Genomic DNA, 12,026 nt, shown 5'->3' on the forward strand with positions numbered 1-12,026 from the left:
ACATTTAGTAAATCATTTTCATTCTTTCCTCTACACTAACCACTTCAGAACAAAAATGACTATAAAATTCAATTGCACACATGTAAGCCTAACTTTAGCAACTGATCATTGAACCCCTGGAGATTTGTCGCGTTGTTTTAAGCACAGTTTCGCATGATAAAATGCGAAATACAGATATGAGTTGCATGAACAAAATGATGCGTTTGAAACGGTCAGGAAAAGTAGATCTCCAGCTTACTGCATGGATGCTAAGTTATCCTTCACACTTATGCACTTTAAAGTCACAGCTGTATTATTGGGCCAACGCCTAACCGAATCAAAGCTGGCATTCCTTAGTTCCACTGTTGATCCCGCTGTGTGTCTCTTACTGTGAGCCGGACCTTAGCGACGCTCCCCCGAAGCTGTCAATGATTACTCACGTTATGTGTACTTGGAGTTCACATTTCAAGATCTACCACATTTTTACACACCAGTTCAAATATACGTAAATCGAAGGATTTTGACGTCTCATTAATGAGTCCACTTTTGTAAAAAATTGATGAACGTTCATTCTAGAAGGCCAAAACCTCCGTCACTGGGTGTATGACAATCGCTGTTCTTTCACTATGCGTATTAGGAGAGAAGCACTCTAAAAACGTCGTTTTGGAACAAAAGCAGCCTCTGGATACACGGGACCTGACAGAATATACAGTCATGTGTATATTCTGACAGGTTCCGTACAGTACAGGACTTCTCCGGCCTGTCTGATAGCTATACACGACTAACGTTACGTGTGGCATCAATTCAAAAGAGGTCGGTGCCAAGGGTCCTGACTCGATTTTGGCTTCTAATTTAGTAACCTCAAGGTGCCGGGACATTGCGTTGCATCGTCGGTGGATTTCGATGCTGTTGGTTTAACAACGAAACGGAACAAATTTCCTCAATTCCACGGCGTTTCAAAAATGATAAACTATGAACCAAGCCAGCGCAACGTACTAGTGATGAAATGTCCCACCAAGTGATCAAGAAGGCATTCTGAAACGAAATGTCAGCAAGGCGAAACACTTCGGTACAACTCTGAATTGAGAATTACACAAGCACAAACATTTCGTGCACACTCTTGCGTGTGATAGTTAATTACATTCCGGTCACTGATTCAAAGTTTGTTTCGTGACCTCACGTTTGGATTCATCATGGCGTCCTACCCAGGAATTTCTCTTCCTAATCAGTCATTAGTACACTGTTTATGAGGACTCAGTTTTCGAGGCTGCTTGGACTAGGCGTATGATCAAACCGAATGCGTACTCACCCGAGGTGACTGTTAGATAGGGATTTTTTCTTCGATGTATTCCATAATTCAGTAGGGTTGGTCATAACGTTTTGTGCTCTTTTTCCTATTTTGCTGTTTCTTACATCTTGCTTGACAGGAAAATGTCTTTGCTAGCGATCATTGCCTTTGTATAGTACGTCGATTTGTGTGATCCGTTGTGGTTGCGTCGTTCGCCAAATTTTTAAGAAGCAATAGGCGATTCTTCCTTGAAGCAGTCAGAACAGACAGACGCGAAATTCATGCGGAAATGCTTATGGTGCAACAGACATCTATGGTTCACCATTCAATACATCCACGGCCATCTGAATTTTAACGAAATTCTGATCACAAGAAGTGCATAGCAGTCCTGGTGGTTACGTTGACCAGATAAACACAAACCATTTGGTTTTCCTGCTCTCTCTTAGTTAGTGTTCCTTTTCGGCCGGAACGCTTAACTAAAAAGCTTTAATTCGGTGGCGTCTCTCTAGCAAACGTTTTGTCAAGTGAAAAATCGCAAGCTATCAGAAAAAACTCACAAGTATATCAAGCCTAAATGGAAAATAGGGTTTTTGTGGTTCAGTAATTAGAGCAATTTTTAGATGACTGCATAGGTATGGTGCTCTCCAATTTTTTTACATGGATGGAAATACAGGCCTTTAGGAAATGTTTCACCTAAGCTCTAGCAAACTTCATAAAGTAGGTAAGAGTGTTTCCGAGCGGAACCTATTGATAACGATTAACAAAAACACTTTATCATTAATGAAAAAGTAATACTAAGATGTGAGGATAAAAGACCATATATATGTGTGTAGGACCACTTGTTTTTGCTTAGCGTAACTGGTTGTGCAGTCTACCAAGATTCCCTGGAATTCTACATTTGCCACGTTTGTTTCAGGGTGACATCTTCGCTGGTGTCTTACAACATTGGTCTCCTTGGCACCTCGGGATCTACCACTTCTCAAGAGAGATATCAGTTCTCTCAAAATTCAGAGGTTGTTTAACAGCCGGAATGAAACTATATTTGAAATAGCTTCAACTATCCTGCTACCTTATGGCAGTCCTTATAAGGCTGCATTATCCCCAATAATAACTTACCATTAAACATCTGTTTTTCGAGCGGAAATGTCTGTTGACCTGGGTGCTCACGCCTTGCTCCTTCAAACTGCTTGTTTCTAACAACAGTTTTGGGCAGTTCCCCGGTTGAAGGGCACACGGGTTTGTGAGCGATGAACTAACTTCACCCGGAGTTCCTTAGCAACGGACCTGATAACTGCCTTCCACTAGTAAGAGTTGAAAATAAGGTTTCAGATATCAACGCTACACGCTTACATACTTGGGATGACCCATTTAAATGGGGCTTAAGAGAAGATGAAACTTGATGTCAAAGACTTCAAAATGGCAAAGTGGCATGTGACAGTGTGTTTCGCGAGTGATAAGTATTAGATCCATTTTACCCACCCACTGGAAGAAGTGAAGTCTTGCACTTGTTTTCTATGGGGTCAAGCAGTACATCCGTCGATAACCTTCGATCATATTTCAGGTCCATGAGGTGATAACTAACTGGCTAATGAGGGAATAAAATTCTGCACTGAAATCATAAATCACAAACAGAAGGAAACCCATCCCGTCGAAATACGCCGTACCGAATTTCCTTATGTATGTTTTGGGTTTTTACCCACGTATTTGATACCGGGTGAGATCCGCCAATGATCTAAATGCGCAATTTATTTGAGAAATCTTAGTAAGTGGAGCAGATACACTGCACTTTTACCTTAGTCGTAGAATCGGTCTTTCATCATATTTTATTAACTTTTTCGCCTTATTTCGAGTAATTCTTGAATTAATCACCACCCATTAAAGATTACCTACATCTTAATATCAAATATAAATTATCTGGTGAACAAACCCAGAAACCAAATCTTTAGATATCATCAACAGTTTTCTTCAAATGTGACCTCTGCTGCACTTGGCATGTAAAACACTTTTTTTGTTACAGACAACAGTTCAGCATGGGTAACCCATGACGACGTCATCGCACTATGTGATGCTGGTTCCAGTCTACCTTTGAGGCACCTGCTACCTCCGATATTCTGATAATGATTCTGATATTATCATTTTTAATAGCTGACGAACCTATTCATCGTCCCAAGACAACTGAAGCACAATCCCGAAGACGACTCACGTCTCTAGTGCATAATGACCTATTTTCGTTTGAACTGCCATTCAGTCCTTTTGCATCCATGATATGCACATTTTAATGCTTGAGCCATGTGCTTAGTTTGCTTACTCAGGCATGATAATTCACCTGCGTTTATCGTGCGTTGGTGGAGTTTAGTAGCGCACCTAGCTAGGACATCAGGTATTCGTATTCCGCATCGTGATGGGACGAAATGAATGGACTGTTGATGAATTAACAGTTGAGGAGAATGAATTGGGAACGAAACTCTAATGCAGTGTTACACATGCAGTGTGGATTACCAGAACCATATGAGAACTGCTAAATGTCTGATCTCTAAAAACCGATCTATGATTTATAAATTAAGGCAGCTAGTATTTTTTTGGAATGACGCAACTTCATGGGATCTTTTACCGAGCCCACTGTATGTTTCTACATGTACCATAGCTTTAAATGTAGGGAGTGCAATGCGTTCACTTACATGGTATTGACACAGGTATTGACACAAACACATTTTCGGAATAATGGACTGAATGTCCAGCTTGAATGCACCCAATAAACTAAGAAAAGTAGGAAAAGTTAGTTGCTATGCGTATGCCATCCTGGCGCATAGCGGGGTGCTTGGATGCAGCCCACACGGTTTCCACTCAGCTGAAAGCATGATTGTTTCGGTAATTGCTTCGATAATTTTTAATACAGATTCTCTCCTGTAAGTGTAGCCAATCTATGGTTAATGGCGGGAAAGCATTGTACAGCTGTTTCATCTTCTCTGAGACCACAAGCAGTGTGCGTCCCGAGAAATTCAGAAACCGCGACTTTCAAGTCGTGGGTTGGGCACTTAACCTACTGGTCACTAGCGGGTTATCAACATTGTGATTAACTGTCAATAAGACAGGACATAGAGCCAATTATACTTGAATCAAGGCAATTACATTGTGTGGATATGTGTGGACTGGCTCCTCAGGTGATGACTTCCCAGAAGCAAGCTTCACTTAGCTTGTAAAATTCGTCTTCCTCTGAGCTCCCCATAGATTAATGCTACTGTGGGGAGGTTGTGGAATTTTACTTTTGATGCCAGTGGGGCTCGATAAATCACGTCAGAGGCACCATTAAAATGAACTTCAAGTCAGGTGCTTCGTCTAACGCCTCAGATTTTACAGGTACGAGCCACTGTCAATTTACTGTAGATTTATACGTGAATTCCGACAAGCAGAAGCCAGTAATGGAGGCACATTGAAGAGTTCATCTTCATCTACAAACGGAGTGTTACACAGTGTTCAAGATGGCATGTCCCAGCTGGAGCCCGCACTTGAAAGTGTTTAAGTTAGTGGTTTTATCGGCGGTTCTGGTGGGTTTTCGTTATTTTCTGGTCTGCAATCTTTTCCGAAATTGTGGTAAATGAGTATTGTCTGGTTAATCATAATGAGCCCAAAGAAGGCATCAAACGATAAACCCATGGTCACAGTGCACATAATTGTAGCGTAAGCGACAACAATGAATGGTCGTTTAAGTTCACTCATAGTTATTGACTATACGTTCAATGTGAGTTCGAAAGTAGCTCGCATGTGAGAATGTCGGCCGATTCCAAGAATTATGCGATCAGCGCATAACTCCCGGGAACATTTAACCTTACGTTTGTGTCTGACCCACATTGCAAGGCAGAAACCCTATTCAACCACAGCCTAGTTAAGTGTACCAATCTTGAATTTGATGAGATCAATAGGACAACTGAATTGAAGCGCCTGAGAGCACTTGAATTCCTTACTCGATAGCTTCGTATCCGCGAGCTGTGGGAACCTAGGAAGGGGGGACGACATCCATGCAGTTATTAGCTGCAAGCATTTGGGATGACTTCACACGTTTTACCAAAAGAACGGACTAAAAACTGCCCAATCAGAACAAAACCTTTGGTGTGAATTTTCATTTTTTTGAGTATAAACCTCCAAACGGTGAGCCTGAGAACTGGTATGACGCTAGACAACAGCCAGCCGGATATGTTCTAATCAAACACAGGAAGTGTGTGGCTTAACAGAATCTGATAAAGCATTCTAGACTAGCAAAAAATTATGAGCGAGTTTTGATATACCAAACTAAGCAGCACGCAATGCGATTTTTGAAAATGTGGAACAGATAACCGGAAGTAATACACGAGTCCGTATTGAGAACTAGTGAAATACCGCACAATCCGGCAGAATAACAGATTATCCGTTGGTTGAAAATCTAATTAAGAAATACGAAAACCTATGTGAATCCAGACAACGCATACGAATAACCCAGCAGGGAATGAAAACCCAATTTACCAGTGAGTTTCATTTTCTATATAAATGGATCAAGCTGCCACACTTTGCCATCGGACTTTGGGACGGTTCGCGACATGACTTACTATTACAAAACAGTTGAGAACATCCACATATCCTTCTGGATGCAAACATTTCAAACCTATCGATCCGCCCCATGGATTCGCAATACGTAATATGCGCGATTTCTTGCTTGTAAGGTTTTCGTATGCTAATTTCACGAACATTTTACAAGGTTATCTGCTAATTTCCATGAGTATTTTTCTCTGCTCCCTTAACATCTATTAGGTGAATTGACGCCGAGTTACTTAGAACCCAAGCACGATGGAAGGCAATATTGAATAAACGAGATATCCATCAATGAGAGCGGCTATCACGCAGCAACCAGTATTTTGCCTCCTGATGTAGGACATTCTTAGTTGTGTAAGTTGGCGTGTGCACTTCTTATCAAAACACCTACCTTCCTAATGGCTTCGTCTGATGTCAAAACTTTTCGGCTCTTGCTTTGTTAGACTCGAACAAGCGAGTTTGAATTCTCAGTTTTCTTAAACCAGTCAGAATATTTGTAGCCCTAAACTTGTGTCCAAGATACAAGCTACATATAATGGTTACTTTTATCTTACGGATATCTAGCTAAGAGATTTCGCCACGATCCAAATACGTCAACGAATGCGGGAAACATTACCCAAAAACTTTCATATTGCAAAGTCCGATAATCTTCCTGAATGTTGCTACTTCAAGCCCGTCATGGAAACGACCTTGGAAGACTGTCATACTTTTTAGTCTTGAAATCTGCTTCGTAACCATGCATAAACAGATCAGTCTACAAAATTCCATCACAGTTACGTCTGATGCTTTTCAGATGAAACTGAATGTCTGGTGAATTACCTGTCCAGTAGCCTGTCGATAAAAATGGATTTTCTACATTCTAATCGAAATACACTGATCACGTGTGAGAAGAGAATCGCTACTGTGTCAGAATTGCGATTCAACGTAGCAAGTACCTAAAAACGCCTTCGTCGTTGTTCACGATTTTCGTGAAAGCTTCAGGAAGGCGTCCACTGAAGCTGCAATAAATTGTAGTGTGGCACTTTATTTGCGCACCTACAAGACAGTTAGCGTCCCAAATTTCCTCACAGTTCTAACTTATTTGCGTTCTGGACAGATGAGAAGCAGTCAGGTGAAATTGCTGATATTGACCACAAGTTGATTGCTGAATTCAGCAGTATTGCTAACATAGCGTAATGAACACTTATGGGCTCAATTCAGATTGAAATAATTTGCCATGTATGTGAAGCAATATAATGAGTGCATGCAGATTTTAGCGACCTATTTCTTGGCAGATTGTAGGTATTTGGTTTGACTGGGACCTAATGTGATTGAACGAAATTCTTCTTTAACACAAGATCAATGCCGTGTTTACACATAGATGATAAGTTGTTCCGCAAACACTTTTCCGGGAAAGCTGTTTTATATTTGTGGCTGGCTATTTACAAACCTAACAGGGAATATAGGATGCAAACATGTTTGCTGTGCGTCGTTATCCACATTTGAGTGATATCCCCAAAAAAGCGATATCCAAAAATTTTATTCAGCGATATATGGTATCGAGAGTTTTCGACTGCAATGCATATCTGAACATTAAGGCTTTCATCATTCAGTGGTAGTTCCTAATGAATCATCGTTATGCTAAAGGTTTACAAATCCTTATTTGACTCAAACTACAGGTTTCCATGTCTTCTTGGAAGCGTTCACAGTCCCACTTCACCATGAATTTGAGTCCACTGCATTTTTGTCACTCATTGCGAAATGAGTATAATCGCGCATATTCTGTTTGAAATTGGTGCAGCATTCTAGACGGCAAAATATTTATGGACGCTAATTGTGCAACCGAAGGTTTCCCACTCCGTGGATAGGACCGAGACCCTGTTACAAATAAAGTATAAAATGTAGTGAATTTAAGTTTATGAAGGATGGACAGTTAGGGAACTGCGAACCAGGATAGATGGGCACAAGTAATGCACAGGGATACCGCTAAAATACACTTAAACACTGTCCAATGTCCGGCCGGGCATTTGACGCTAGACATGAGATAGATTTGGGGAACTGAAAAGGTATTGAGGTGAAAGTGAGACTTATGTCACAGGACTGGCGCCAGGAAAGGAAATGGGTGTGAAACTTGAAAGCGTGTGCGGGATGGTCTTACGTCAACCGACATGCAGCGTCGTCCACTAAACAACGAATTCATCTCTGTCTAAAGTGTAAAACCTGAGCTGGTTCAATGTTCACAATTTGTTCACTATTTGAATTGCCCTGGAATTTCCTGATCCGCACATATCAACAAACGTTTATGCAGCCCCAAGAATGGTGCTTCACCAAGCTTCTCTAAACCGGAACTACAATTATCTAAAACTCTATTCAAGTTGATAATGTTTCTCAAACGGACCCGTTGCGAGTAGCAGTCGCTCACACTAACCAACACAGATTAAGTATGGTAGTAGAAATGACCTCGCTGATTGGTCCTCCATCTGTATTAAACTCGGTTGAGCTGACAAATTGTTCACCTTGCCTGACGGAACGCCTGGTCCGAAAACCAGCAAACTCACCTGTACCAAGGGCGACTTCCCGATGCATCTAAAATGCTTCCCAAATGACTGAAAGTTGTCCTATGTTTCATTCTCAATGACACTCCAAAATAAGCACCTTCGTCGACGTGATCTTACATATAGATGAAAAGTCCTAAACCGTTGAAGAGTTTGCAGCGACTTCGTAGGAAGTGTAACTTTAACTAAGGTATGAGGTACTACTGAAAGCAGATTGAGGCGAACTAATAACCGAGGCCATCTGAACCCACTTGTCTTGCTGGTGCTTGGAGTTCTCAAACCTTTCCGCGATGAAACATTTCATTGGTTTATACAGGAGCTTACAGTAGATTTCTGAGTGGGAGAAAATGAACTATAATAAGTCATGGAGGTGCCCTTTAATTATTTTCGTACTTAAGTAGAAAATACTTCAAAATGTTTTGTAGAATTAGATTAGCTCAAACAAAACCGCTTGCTCATGAGCTAATTTACCGGTGATAATAATTTAGGGTTTCTAAAGGGGGTGTTGGTCTATTCGTATAAGAAGACAACCACGGAGTACAACCTGGTGGTAACGCAATAAGCAGATACAATCCAGCTACCACCTAGACTGTCAACTAACTCGGTATCCAAAGCACCGTCTATTTCATTTGCAGCTGCATTCGTGTAACATCCTGTCTCGAACCAACCCCTGCACGTAATAGTGATGTGCCAGTCACACACCAGCACATCATTTACGTAACACTTGTTACACACCGCTTCGTCCTAAATGCCTAATAAACATACAAAGTAACCAGTTCCGTTTCGTTTCGAACCCGTTTTTTCTCCAAACTTGGGTCACCGGCAGGTCACACTCATGTTAGAACTTGATTCGCCTACGTTTATAGGTCAGTTGATGAATCAGCGTATCACGTAGCCCTCTAAAATTAATTACTTTCTTAAGTAGGTTATCGCACATTGTAATTATTTTTCTGTTTAGCACGTTGGCTTCCTTGCTGAGGTCGTTGCAGAAAGCAAAACCTTCATTTCGGTCTTCAATGTGTACTAATATTCACTCATCAACAGTGAATTCACGTGACACATTAGAGGAACCATTTGAATCATCCAGTTTGCCAACCACTGGAGAAATATTCCTGGGATTTACTAAAGAAGTCTGTGCGGTATTCGTTTGATGCAAATAAAACCAACAGTATGAAGATGCATATCTCTTAATTACCATCCATGGGCTGCCAGATTTATCTACATGTCCACGGGACTTCCGTAATTCTCTCCGTTGATCGAAAGGATGTACTCATTTACACTATATTCTGCACTGATGCAAACGGAGGCGGCTGTGCACGGACTTGTGTACGTTGTTTTCTTAACGGTAGTTTAGAAAGAAATAATTGTTGGCTACCCAGCAGTAGGAAACAGCGATAAACCACTGCATATTTCAGTCTGTAGTAGGAAACTAACATTCCCTATTGTACGTCTAATTTTTACCTATTGTTGTTTTCGGTTGTTCCTACTGGCTACTGCTTGTCGTTTTGGCGATATTGTATTGAAAAGAGGCTTGATATTGGGTAGATTGGTGGAAAACTTTAATTATGGGGAATGCTCCAAGGGATGAAAGCTAATGCTACATTAGAGCTACATGCAAGCATTTTGTTTGTGATACCGCAAGAGTTTGGTGTTCCACATCGGCATATGCCTCCTAGGCTTTGTACAGGAGGCAGCACAAGGTGAGGGGCATCACGTAACCGGTTAAAAGGCAATCCGACCCCGTGATTACGTCTGCTTGATGGCATTGTTCCACCGTCAGTGGAACAACTGATTTTCCAATACATTTAATGTATTTATCCCTGTATACATGATCAATATGGTGCTTTTTGCACACTCAGACGCATGGTGGCCAAACTGTAACAAAGAAAGCGTACATTGAGATGTTTGGTTCAGATCTGCGCCTTACGGATTTCTGCAAAGCAGAATGTAGCTTATTTGGTAGCGCACCGGGCTCCTATTAATTGTAACCGATTTACGTGCTTCATCGAGAGATATTCAAACTCAACTCAGCATCGGGTTGTTTCTTTTTACTGTATTATTTAGTAATTGTTCACTTTACTGCACGAAAGCAAAGCCACCTTTATGAAATCTCCAGACAAGAATCCAGGTGGTCGAAGACTCACACGCACAATGGATCATATGACGCACGAACATTTGAACAGAATTGCTTCAAACTTGGACTCTCTGAAAACGTGATTTTAAGCGGCTTTGGAAAGACTAAAATATTACATCGGAATAACTATACATCGGTCGTAAGAAAAGATAATGTAAAACACATTCAATTGTTCTTGCTCTGGTAATTAAGTACTTGAATGAGCGGACTTTTTTGTTCTTTGCTTTCAGTTTACCAAAAAGAAGAGGTGACGGATTGGAAATATCACATGTCTATCTTCACTTCAATTAATGATCGTCGATGTAATCATATTTACGTTATTATAACCACAAAATATGTAATACAAGCTAATGGTTGTTTGAGAGCTAATACTGTTGTGGACATCATTGGTTTGACTCGTCAGTGACATCAGCGCCGGCACCCGCACAAAGTGCTTCTTAGCAGATATTCCGGGCTGACTACTTCAGTGACTAGGACGTTCGTTCTGACAGAGTTCAGCAAGTTTGCCGGCAATTATAGTTTTGTGCAAAGGGTATTGCGGTATCCAAGTAGGTTCCCGTGTCCACTGAATGAACCAAGACAGAACAATTGGTGATACGCACTTGTCCCTATTGTATACTGTTTAGAGGTGTCCAGACATTCATCTGAGCGATTCCCTCGTTGTTCGAGTAACATAACTGCGAAAAAATGATTTCTTCACTTCCAAAGGATTAACTGAGACAGTCCGTTTTCATTCATGTCTGCCTATTTTCAAGCTTATAATGGAGACATGTTCCTGAAGGGACCTGAGTAGTGGTTTTAAAAAACGTTCCTTGAAAACCTCCTTATATTATTTCCATAGTTACGTTACTTCAATAGGCAGGGGCAGGTGAACTCTTGTTTCTTACAAACGTTATTTTGGAAGCATGCAAACCATATGACCTTCAGGAATTTATTCTGAATAATGGGTTTCAAGATATGTTGCCATAATGTAGCCCTTTTTATAGAGATTCAACTCTAAAACTCTTTTTGTCTGTCAAAAGCTGTGCATCAGAGTTTGTGTAGGTTTACGCGGCACAAAACCAAAGGATGCGCCTAATGGGCAGTCAAACTTTTCTTACAGTTTATCTTTTGTTTACTTGTAATGCACTGCTCATAAGGTTGCTGAGAGTACTTTGACAGCCCACGACCGGTTTCATCCTTCTTGGGGATCATCAGGTAGGCGCAGTCCCCGAGTTTCCTTCAACCTTATGTTCTACTTTAAACCAAATTGCACGAAATTAGTGAATATGCACTCACTCGCAATCAATATGCTTTTTCAAGGGACTCACCTGGAACCCAGCTGAATCTCTCGTTTGTGATGTTTCCAGGCTTCGCCTACCTGATGAGCCCCAAGGAGAGCGAAACCAGTCGTGGGCTGTCGAAGTACTCTCAGCAACCTTATGAGTAGTGCACTACAAATATACATTTATCTCGATATGATGAACGTCGTAGCGACTGAAACATGAGGCGGCCTGGTGCAGCATATTCAGCTGCCTGGAAACATCAC

This window comes from Opisthorchis viverrini (assembly GCF_000715545.1).
Source record: "Opisthorchis viverrini unplaced genomic scaffold opera_v5_38, whole genome shotgun sequence".
NCBI lineage: Eukaryota > Metazoa > Platyhelminthes > Trematoda > Opisthorchiida > Opisthorchiidae > Opisthorchis > Opisthorchis viverrini.